General features: G+C 35.5%; 1 protein-coding gene across 7 annotated transcripts in view; it reads right to left on the minus strand.

Moving 5' to 3' along the window:
- The window catches only part of DCX (doublecortin), a 326,902-nt gene that overhangs the window by 313,231 nt on the left and 1,425 nt on the right, over positions 1-12,246 (minus strand). For 6 of the 7 annotated variants that reach the window (XM_013986335.2, XM_013986332.2, XM_013986339.2 and 3 more), the window contains exon 2: positions 6,998-7,095. The gene's annotated coding sequence lies outside the window, so the exon portion shown is untranslated. Of the gene's footprint in view, positions 1-6,997; positions 7,096-11,060; positions 11,120-12,246 lie in introns of all 7 variants that reach the window. The other variant, XM_021080436.1, reaches the window with a different exon arrangement.

Genomic DNA, 12,246 nt, shown 5'->3' on the forward strand with positions numbered 1-12,246 from the left:
CACAGCTATATTTGCATGGAAAAACACAACAGTATTTGCTAAGTATAAGCAATATCTTCCACCTAATTAGTACCTCAGGGCAAGTTGTTTATAAACAGAAAACAATAAGGGACATGTTAAATATCCCCAGCAGTACTCTCTGCATACTATCAGGTTTAGAAATAAAGAAGATAGTTTGCATTTCAAGCAATAAACCAGCTAGCTATCAGATTGCCATTAGGTACAAGGATCCAACTAGAATAACTTATGATTCATGGGGAGATAATACTGTCTGCAGCTCTATACACTGGAGAAATGAATGTTTCCCTTTAGCTTCAAATAAGAAACATGTGTAGAGGGCAACATGGAAATAGATACTATTATTTCCCTTTTCAATATTCATTTTATAAGAATGTTACTAAAATATATTTCATACTTGATACTAAATAAATTTCAACTTTGCACATCCCCCACCTTCCTACAATCACTGCCAAGTGACTACCTAGTATCCATCTACTAGGATCGGTATAGACATCAGCCATTAATCAGGGAGCATTTGGCTCCAGGGACCTATAATGGGTTGCAGAGGATTGCACATCACGTTTCACATGCAGATGAGGTTGCCATCTGGTGGATTTTCTCTAACTAAAAGCTAACAACATTTATAGGTATAAGCAGAGTAATCCTTTTCTAGGTGGGCAAAAGCTGCCACTTTTAGAAAACATCTGGTTTCTTTTAAGATTGATTAAGTATCCATTTTGTGATTTGCACTTAATGGATGTCTGTTTTTTATAACTTAAATATGAGGAAAAAATACCAGGAAAGCAAGTATACAAAAACTTCAGATTTAAAAGGTGAAAAATGTGGGATGGAAAAGGGTATTCCATGTAAATAGTAAGCAAAAGAGAGCAGGGGTGGCTATACTTATAGCAGATAAAATAGACTTTCAGTCCAAGTCCATCACAAGCTACAAGAAGGTCATTATATAGTGATATACGGGTCAGTTCCAAAATACCAATACAATAGTAGGGGACTTAAATGCTCCACTTCCAACACTGCCTAGATCATCTAGACAGGAAATTAATAACGGAAGAGTGGACCTGAATAACACTACAGACCAAATGGACCTAATAGACATACACAAAACATTCTCCCCAACAGTACCAGAAGACACATTCTTCTCAGGCACACATGGAACATTCTTCAGGATACATCATGTGTTGGGCCACAAAGCAAGCCTTAGCAAATTTAAGAAGACTAAAATCTTATCAAGTATCTTTTGCAATCACTAAGGTATAAAATGAGAAATCAACAACAGGAATATAGCCAAAATATTCACAAATAAGAGGATATTAAATAACATTCTCATGAACAACCAATGAATCAGAGGGGAAATCAGAAAGTATCTTCAGACAAACAAAAACAAAGCCACAACATACCAAAATTTATGGGATGTAGCAAAAGCAGTTCTAAGAGGAAAGTTTAAAACAATAAATGCCTACATTAAGAAAAAAGAAAGCTCTCAAGTATACACCCTAACTTTATACCTCAAGTAAATTAGAAAAAGAAGAACAAACTTAGCCCAAAGTTAGTAGAAGTAAGGAAATAATAAAATTAGGGCATGAGTAAATAAAATAGAGACTAGAATGATAATATAAAAAAAAAATCAATGAACCTAAGAGTTGGTTTTTTGAAAAGATAAACAAAAGTTACAAATCTTTAACTAGGCTAATCAAGGAAAAAAAGCCAACTCAAAAGGTAATAAAAGTGACTTTTTATTTAGCAAGTTCTTGCTAAACAAAATTTTGTTGCGTTAACATCAAAAATGTCTAAAAGTAAAATCTATGACATCGCATGGGTTCTGTTTTAAAAGTTAAAGTGACTTCTGATATTAATCTTTACCTATCAGCTTTACCATGGGGATTCAAAGGCAGATACATGCCAGAAGCATAAATGGTTCCCCCTCTAACTTACTCTAATACAAAATGACTGTTGATTAAGGTATCACCACCCAACTTTTCTAGTTTTACCCTTCTCTCTTTCTTTTCCCTGATGGAGCTCTCCAAATGTAATTTCCTATGTACTGAAACATGACATCTACCCCTTAGAAGGCATGACAGTCTCTGAAAACAATGTGCTATGAAACCATAGTTACTTGCTCCATTTTTACACATAGGCTAGTTAGTTAACTGAATTCTCCCTCATGGCCATTAGCCAGCCATCTTTCAACTACATTTTGTGTATTGATCATAAAGGAGAATAGGTAAACAAAGAATATGGGCTTTGGAGTTGGATCTGGATTAAAATCCTATCTCGGCTATTTTTATTTTTCCTTTGTAACTTTGTTTCGAAGACTCATTCCTCAGCTGTAAGGAAAAGAAGTGAGGGAAATGATACTATAGGGATAGTACTGGGTTGTTGTAGGGATGAGAGCACCTACCAAATATATTTTTAATACAGCCCAATAATACGAGGGTATTTTTTTGTTTGTTTCCTGTTGTTTGTGTGTGTATGTGTCTGTGTGTCTGTGTTTACTGGAGCTTGTTATGCTCTACTTACACTGTCCTTTTTCATTTCTCTGTTCAAACAAGCAAAGCATCTTTCTCGATGACCTGCCCACAGTTTGGTCACTTTGCTTAGAAGGCTATTCCCTCAGTCTTCTCCTGGTTGATACCTTAGCTTAAATTCACTTCTGCAGAGAAACCTTCTCTGACTATTGAGTCTAAAGTAGGTCCCCACCCCACCTCACCCTTCCTATTATTCTCCCTTGCATTGCTCAGTTTTTTATTGCACTTTATCACAATTTGTTAAAACATATTTGCATACATGTTTGTGTGTTTTCACTAGACTCTAAAATGTCTAGTGTATCTGTGTGTAGCAGAGGGATGTGTACATAGTAATACTCAATGAATATTTTGAATGAATTTGTTTTTACTAAGTGATCTATCCATGACTCTGATATTTATTTAAAAAAATGCCATGTGATATTCTGTAGTTTTTGCTAAAGTTAGCAAAAATTAAAGAGAATTAAGTAAAACAAAATAAAACAATTCTGACCTTTTTGAAAACTTGAGTTTTTGAAAGGCATTCAAGTCTTGTACAGATGGTGAATAGCCATGAAAAGATGCTCAACATTGCTAATTATTAGACAAATGCAAATCAAAACTACAGTGAGGTACCATCTCACACCAGTCAGAATGGCCATCATTGAAAAGTTCACAAACAGGAGTTCCCATAGTGGCTCAGCAGAACGAATCTGACGAGCATCCATGAGGACGCAGGTTCAATCCCTGGCCTCACTCAGTGGGTTGAGTATCCAGTGTTGCCATGAGCTGTGGTGTAGGTAGCACATGTGGCTCGGAGCTGGCATTGCTGTGGCTGTGGTATAGGCTGGCAGCTGTAGCTCCGATTCAACCCCCTAGCCTGGGAACTTCCATATGCCTCAAGTGCGGCCCTAAAAAGCAAAAAAAAAAAAAAAAAAATTCACAAACAATAAATGCTGGAGAGGGTGTGGAGAAAAAGAAACGATACTGTTGATGGGAATGTAAGCTGATGCAGCAGCTATGGAGAACAATATGGAGGATCATCAAAAAACAGTAGAGTTGCCCTATGATCCACCAATGCCACCCCTGGGCATATATCTGGAACAAAACTATAATTTGAAAAGATACATGCACCCCATGTTCATAGCGGCAGCACTATTTATGATAACCAAGACATGTAAACAACCTAAATGTCCATCAACAGATGAATGGGTAAAGATATGAGAATATATACACAAACACACACACACATACACTGGAATACTAATCAGGCATAAAAAAGAATGAAATAATGCCATATGCAGCAACACGGATAGTCCTAGAAATTATATTAAGTAAGATACGTCAGAAAGAGAAAGATAAATACCATATTATATGACTTATATGTGGAATCTAAAATATGACACAAATGAATTTACTTACAAAACAGAAACAGACTCAGAGGCATAGAGAACAGACTTGGTTGCCAAGGGGGAGGGGTGTGCGGGAGGGATGGATTGGGAGTTTGGGATTAGCAGATGCAAACTATTATATATAGAATAAACACAACGGTCCTACTGTATAGCACAGGGAACTATTGTCAATATCCAGTAATAAACCATAAATGGAAAATAATATGAAAAAGAATATATATATAATATATATATGAGTCACTTTGCTGAATAGCAGAAACAAGGATAATTGTAAGTCAACTATACTTCAATAAAATAAATTAGAAAACAAACAAACAAACAAAAAAATCCAAGTCTTAACATCTTTTGTATAATCTAAGCACTAGCCCTCTATCATACAACTGATTCTAAGCATTGTCTGGAATTATGTTTTATCCAGTATAGTTTCCTTTACTCAAATATTTTATCATTTGTAGTTAAGCTGATTATGATAATTTTATACAACAGGGGGTTAATTAACCACATCACTAATCCGTACAGGAGGCACATACTCATATAATCAGGATCCCATAAATGTCTTTTCCTTCTTCCAAAAATACTTGATAATAGGATCTACAACAGTCTTATAGCCACAATAATAGAATTAAATGCTTCCTTTAGGTGACTTGTTCCATACTCAATTGGATTTTACATAAAGAAAGCATTTCATAGTTTTTGATCTTTGTCTTTGTAGCCTAGGAAGGTATGTGAAGTAAAAACCACAAAGGTTCATTTTAATTATTTATATTATAGAGTAATATTGTAGCTTTGATATGATTTGTAACTTTTTTTCTAAGCAGCAATTTCATGTACAGATGGGATTTGTAAAATTCTTACAATTTAAGTCTGATAAAAAGAGATCAGGCTTATAATTCGTCTACCACATTGTTTGGCACATTAGAAGTGCTCTATAAAAATTAGTTTTTTTCCCTTGCCTATGATAATTCAGTGGTACAGCCAACTCTCATTCATTACAGTTAATTAAAACCTCAATTTTATACTTGTATAGTGGGTTTTTTTTTTAACCTAAGCCTAAGACTTTGATGTGATTTATTTGAACTCATTGTTTCTGCTCCTTCGTATTTTCTTCTGTAACCTTTTGAATCTTATTTTATCCACTCTCTTGTATACGCTTGGGTAAATGAAGTTCTTCATTTTACTCAGTAGGATCTTGAAGAAACTAGGAAACCTAGTCTGAATTTTTAAAACATGGTTGAAATAAAAATATCTATTAATAAACCGTAGAGGAGGAAAACATCTCCAGCTGGGGCCTTGTAAATTAGACTGACAAAAGACAGATTAACAAGAGAACAACAAACAGAAGTTTATTAATAAGTGCATCAGACACCCACCCAATGTACTCAGTGATGAGTAACTGAAAGGGGTGGAATCTGACCTCATATAGCAGCTTCAACTAAAAAAAAGAGTTCTCAGAGAAGTGACAAGATAAAAGGACTTTGAGTTTCTTGGGTGGCAAAGTGGTAGAAGGTAAATATATGGGCAAAGGAACCTAAGGTCTAGTTAGTAAAGTTTGTTATACAGATTTCTCTCTTGCTGACTGCAGGCTGATAAGGGTGTAGAGTTTTCTCTGGTGTTTAACTTCTGTCCTTCCAGAAGTACTGGGCTAGAGGAATTCCCTTATAACTACTTTTAGGCAAATAAGAGTAGAGCATAGTTTCTCTCATATCCATTTCTTTTCAAATGTCTTGAGCTGAAAATAATTCTTACGCCAAAGTGCCATATATTCTGCTACTTTTAAAAATTAAACCATTTTCTTTATGGTTCTCCAAAAACTGACTATTACAATATGATTTTAGCCTAAGTTTGACCAATGTAGGCAAGAAATCATTATTTTTGTGTCCCTAAAAGTAAGACAATTACCATCAGTAATATTTGGGGAGTTCCCGTCGTGGCGCAGTGGTTAACGAATCCGACTAGGAACCATGAGGTTGCGGGTTCGGTCCCTGCCCTTGCTCAGTGGGTTAATGATCCGGCGTTGCCATGAGCTGTGCTGTAGGTTGCAGACGCGGCTCGGATCCCGCGATGCTGTGGCTCTGGTGTAGGCCAGTGGCTACAGCTCCGATTGGACCCCTAGCCTGGGAACCTCCATATGCCGTGGGAGCGGCCCAAAGAAATAGCAAAAAGACAAAAAGAAAAAAAAAATTTGGAATGGGGAGGAGGAAAGGGAGAGTTAGGTTTTGGCAATTGTTCAAAAACACAATGGATCCACAAAGTAGAGGTTAAAAACAAATGTTTTACAACACATAACTTCTCAGCTTTGATACAAGTCATTTAATATATTAATAAAGGATATACAGAAACTTTTGATGAATGATGAAAAAGAAATAAATTTAAACGCAATAGTTAGGCAGCTTAAGGATTCTATAATGTGCTATGTTTAAAAGATTAAGAAGAAACATTTCTGGCTTATCGGCCTTTTAAAGTTATAGTGCTGTTATTCCTTAATATATTCCTGTATATATAATACAGATATCATTACTGTAGGCTCATCATTAAAGGATGAGTCAGCACAGTATACCTTGACAAGTATCTGGAGGGTTGGATTCAACTCTTAGCTCTGCTATTATTACTAGCTCTGCTATTATAATCTTGAGAAAAAAAATCACAATCTATTGAAATGTTTCACATCCATCAAATAAAAAGAATAGATTTGATGGCTTCTTAATTCTAAAAGTCCACAAACCTCTAATCAGCCTATGAACAAAACCACCTACTGTTGACATAGAAAAGGCACTATGTTTTATTCATCTTTGTATTCGCCATAGTGTCTAGCATGGTACCTAATAATTTAACTCTTCAATAAACATTTGAGTATCTTTTATCATTTATTGAGTTCAATAAACATTTATTGAGTATCTTGCAGGTTCCAGGGACAGCACTAAATGCTAGGAATTCAGAGATGACTTAGATATCTACTCTTTTAGGGTTTTACAGTTCAGAGGAAGAAAAAAGTATAGGTAATTTAAACATCAATAATTATGACAGAGGTAAGTAAAGAGCCTTATTTGCTCATAATGGACATACCTTACAAGGGTCAGAGAAGGGCTTCCTGAAGAAAACTGAACCTCTGCTGAATCTTGAAGGATTGGCTAACCATACTGATGGGGAGGCAGAGGAAATAGCTAGAGCAGAAACAAAATAAATATAAAAAGAACATGAATAAATTAGTATGGCATGTATTATCACGATTTCCTTCTGAATTGTTTAAAAATAAAATAGGAGTTCCCATCCTGGCTCAGTGGTTAACGAATCCGACTAGGAACCATGGGGTTGCGGGTCTGATCCCTGGCCTCGCTCAGTGGGTTAAGGATCCGGTGTTGCTGTGAGCTGTGGTGTAGGTCGCAGACATGGATCAGATCCCATGTTGCCGTGGCTCTGGTGTAGGCTGGCAGCTACAGCTCCGATTAGATCCCTAGCCTGGGAACCTCCATATGCCACAGGTGCGGCCCTAGAAACAGCCAAAAAATAAATAAATAAATAAAAATAAAATAGATCCTTAGTTACATAAAACCAATATGAAACCACCCTTATTATCAGGACAACTAATGCTACCTTATTCTCCATATTTCCTTTAGTTTCTCAGCAATAGCTCCATGTTTATTTTTATCTGGGCAAGTATGTATGATATTTTTTCTAAAATGCATGTCAGAAAACCTGGGTTTCATACGTCATGAAAAACTGTGAAAATTTTTAAAAGGGAAAAAAAAGGATTACTGGATATCATACTGAAAGCTTGACATTATCTAGTACATCCTTCCTGGTTATCTGACTCTATAGTAGTCTGAGCCTTACATTGGATTAAAAAGAGTTCCAGACATCTTGCCTCAGTCCATTGGTGCAGTCTGAAATTTATCTACGTGATGTCAGCTCAGAAGCCTATTTTTAAAGTGGCAAGCATGTGAAGTTCTTGGTATAGTCCTTTTCCCTGAGGCTCTGAGATGGTAATTCTTTGTTAAAGATATAAATTTTTTCCTGAAGTAGAATCTTCAGGTAAGCATTAGAGTAAAAGAAGAACATTAAGAGATTTAATGGCTGTGGTTAATTTATTACTATTGCCAATTCTATTGTTACAGAGATGATTCAAATTCTGTATTGGAGTATAGTATATCTATTTTGTAAGAGTTTTGATAAGGGTTATTCCTGAAGGTAAAACAGTGTTATGGAAGGCACATTTGTCTGGGAGGGAGGGCACTGACAAATTGCCAAGGACTTCCTATAGCATGCAATTTCTGAAATGTTTATATTGATATTTTACCAACATGAACTTAATTTAGGAAACCCTGAATGTCCCTTCTGACCTGACAACTTTTCCCATGTAACTTTACTATAGTAAAATATTAGACAAGCCTAATTATTTCCACTATCTTTTTTTATAAGGTGACGGAGCAAATCCTTGGGATTTCAGAGGCCCTCTGAGAAATCATAGTGATTTTCACGTATAAAAGATTTAGTTTTAGGTATGTAATATATCCAGAAATTTTAAAATTGCGTTTGTTCTACATTTAGGAACTGATTTTAGGAAGACAAAAATAAGAGTTGTTAGAAGAGATTTGTGCACTTAGACTCATGAGTGGCAGAGAAACAATGTTTACCTTCCTATTTAATCAAACTACAAATAACGCATCAAAAAATACAATGGGCAATACTGTACAGTAGAAATTTGACACTACACTGTAAACCAGCTATAATGAAAGAAAATAAAAATCATTACATATATAAAAAAATACAATGGGGAGTTCCCGTCATGGCTCAGCAGAAACGAATCTGACTAGTATCCATGAGGACACAGGTTTGATCCCTGGCCTCGCTAGGTGGGTTAAGGATCCTGTGTTGCCACGAGCTGTGGTGTAGGTCGCAGATGCAGCTCAGATCAGGTGTGGCTGTAGCTGTGGTGTAGGCTGGCAGCTTAGCTCCAATTAGACCCCTAGCCTGGGAACCTCCATATGCTGAGGTGCAGCCCTAAAAAGACAACAACAACAAAAAAATACAGTGGAACACTATTTTAAGTGAAGAGACAAGTGCTATGGGTATTTTCCCCTTAAATAATCAAGTACATAATAAAGGCAACTTAAACGATAGAAAATTATTCTTGTAGGACAAAGAATCTCTGCTATTTAGGCAGATTACACAAAAGGAAAGAATGATCTTTCATATCCTAGATGGAAGCATTAATTACTAAATAAAGGAAGCAAATCCATCTAAACTGATGGAGAACTCTAAATATTTTAATATATTTTATATCTTCTCTTCGGGCTCAGGTATTAAAAACCAAGGCAAATAAATTTTACTTTTCTAAGTTTTGTCTTTTTTAATACTCTCTCATATTCTTTTACAGGACCTGTGAGGTCAAAATATTTTTCATAATAATATTAAGATATTAATGTGTTTTTTTGATTCTTATCCTCTCAAATTCATGGAGTTTTTCAGAGGCTATGTGATGTGTGATAATGCAATGGATTAAATGCTGGAGCAGATACAAGGACCCAGCTTTCTTCTATTAGGCCCAGATAGTAAAAGAGATTGGCCAAAATGTGAAACATGCTATTTTTCAGGAAAATTTTTGTTTTGAAAAATATAGTTATATTTCATAAGAAACAGGTCATTTGTGTCAACATGCATCACACTTATCATTGCTACTTTCCAAAGAATCAATAAATATTTTTAAATTTTCTCATCTTTAGTTTTTACTATAGTAAATATCAATAGTTATAACTAACATTATAATCCACATAAAATCTCTGTAAGGGTCTCAATAAGTTTTAGGAGCATAAAGAGTTCTGGAAACAAAAAAGCTGCTTTAGAAAATAAAAACTATTCTTTTCCCTTGAAAAACTAAAGCACATACATTGTTGTAATTCTCTGTCACTATTACTCCTTCAAGACCTTCAGGCACCCATACTAACTGTAACTTTAAACTAAAGTGACTAATTTTTATTTTCAAAGAAAAGTGCAGTCTGGATATTATTGAGAACTGTCCTGCATATATAAGCATGTTAACAGACTAGCAGAATTTAAGAACATACATGACAAAACTTTCCATAGCCACACAAATCCTTTTTATAACTAGCTAAAGTGGCAAAAATGTACAAATTCATTACACAACTCCAAGACATAGCTTCTCTATAGCATTTCAAATAAGGAGTAAAAATATGTAAACTTAGAATTATGATTAGTTTTAATCTCTAAAATACACAAACAACTTATACAACTCAACAGCAAAAAACCAACCCAATTGAAAAATGGGCAGAAGACCTGAATAGACATTTCTCCAAAAAAGATATACAGATGGCCAATAGGCACATGAAAAAATACTCAATATCACCAATTATTAGAGAAATGCAAATCAAAACTACTATGAGGTACCACCTTACACCTGTCAGAAGAGCCAACATTAACAAGCCAACAAATAACAAACACTGGAGAGGGTATGAAGAAAAGGGAACCTCCTACATTGCTGAGGTGAATGTAAGTTGGTACAACCACATGGAAAATGGTATGGAGGTTCCTCAGAAAACTAAATATAGAACTACCATAGGACCCAGCATCCCACTCTTGGACATATATCCAGATAAAACTTTCCTTGAAAAAGATACATTCACCTATATGTTCATTGCAGCACTATTCACAATAGCCAAGACATGGAAACAACCTAAATGTCCATCGATAGATGAATGGATTAAGATGTGGTATATATACACAATGGAATACTACTCAGCCATAAAAAAGAACAAAATAATGCCATTTGCAGCAACATGGATGGAACTAGAGACTTTCATACTAAGTGAAGTTAAGTCAGAAACAGAAAGCCAAATACCATATGATATCACTTATATCTGGATTCTAATATATGGCACAAATAAAACTTTCCACAGAAAAGAAACTCATGGACTTAGAGGAGAGACTTGTGGTTGCCAAGGGGGAGGGGGAGGGAGTGGGATGGACTGGGAGTCTAGGGTTAATAGGTGTAAACTATTGCATTTGGAGTGGATAAGCAATGAGATCCTGCTGTATAGCACAGGGAATTATATCTAGACACTTATGATGGAACATGATGGAGGATAATGTGAGAAAAATAATATATACATACATATATATGACTGGGTCTCTCTGCTGTACAGTAGAAACTGGCAGAACACTGTAAATAAACTATAGTGAAAAAATAAAAATCATAAAATAAAAAAATTTATATTGATTAAAAAATAATTATGCTTAAACTAATGTTTCAATATTCTATTTTACTTAAAAAGTAGTTGTGCAACAATTACACATTAATTAACTCAATTAATGCCAATACACAATCTTTTTAAAGGTGCTTAAAAGATCTTGGAAATTATCTTCAAGCTGGCTTACTATAAAACATAGTTACTGTTGAAACAAAGTTTGTCAGAATGCTGATTCAACATGACTTTAAAAGAAATTTACATTTTCATAATCAAAAACATTTTTAGGAGTTCCCATTGTGGCTCATTGGGTTAAGAACCTGACTAGTATCCATGAAGATGCCAGTTCGATTCCTGCCCTCAGTCCCTGGCCTCACTCAGTGGGTTAAGGATCTGGCATTGCCCCCAGCTGTGGTGTAGCTTGCAGACAAGGTTTGAATTTGGTGTTGCTGTGGCTGTGGTGAAGGTCGGCAGCTGCAGCTCCGATTGACCCTTAGCCTGGGCACGTCCATAAGCTGCAGGTGTGGCCTTAAAAAAACCTTTTTTTAGAAGTAACATTAATTTATTTAACTAGTAAGGCTGTATAAGTTTAGGAAAATGATACATGATTGTGCATGCTTGTATTATATTTAACACTGCCAAACAGAGAAAAGACTTAATCGCCAGAATTTTCCATCAATTATGTCATCTTGGGTTCTTAAAATGTTTCTGCAAGATGTTTTATTAAAGTCTAGCACTTTAAATGTATCAATGTAACTAAGCAGGGGCTCCTCTGCTTGAGGCATAGAAAGCCAAACTTGGCAGAGGGTATTTGCAGCAAAGTAAATGTTCATTTGCAAGGCACCAAGCAAAGGAGAGGAATACAGGTCTCAGATCCACTCCTTCTTGGTCTTTTAGTTAGGGATGTTTTAAAGGGGAAGAAGAAGCTGGAATTAATCATTGTCTTGTGACATTCCTTTATCGTGATTTCAGGAGTCAAGAGGTCTCTGGTTTAGGATTCTCTGGCCAGGTGGTCTGGCTCGGAGGCCTGTGAGCTCATCTTGCCTTGGAGAAACTACCTGAGTTTTTACCTTAATGATGATATAACAATAGCAATTTTAGTCGTCTGACTCT

This window comes from Sus scrofa, chromosome X (assembly GCF_000003025.6).
Source record: "Sus scrofa isolate TJ Tabasco breed Duroc chromosome X, Sscrofa11.1, whole genome shotgun sequence".
NCBI classification, from domain to species: Eukaryota; Metazoa; Chordata; class Mammalia; order Artiodactyla; family Suidae; genus Sus; species Sus scrofa.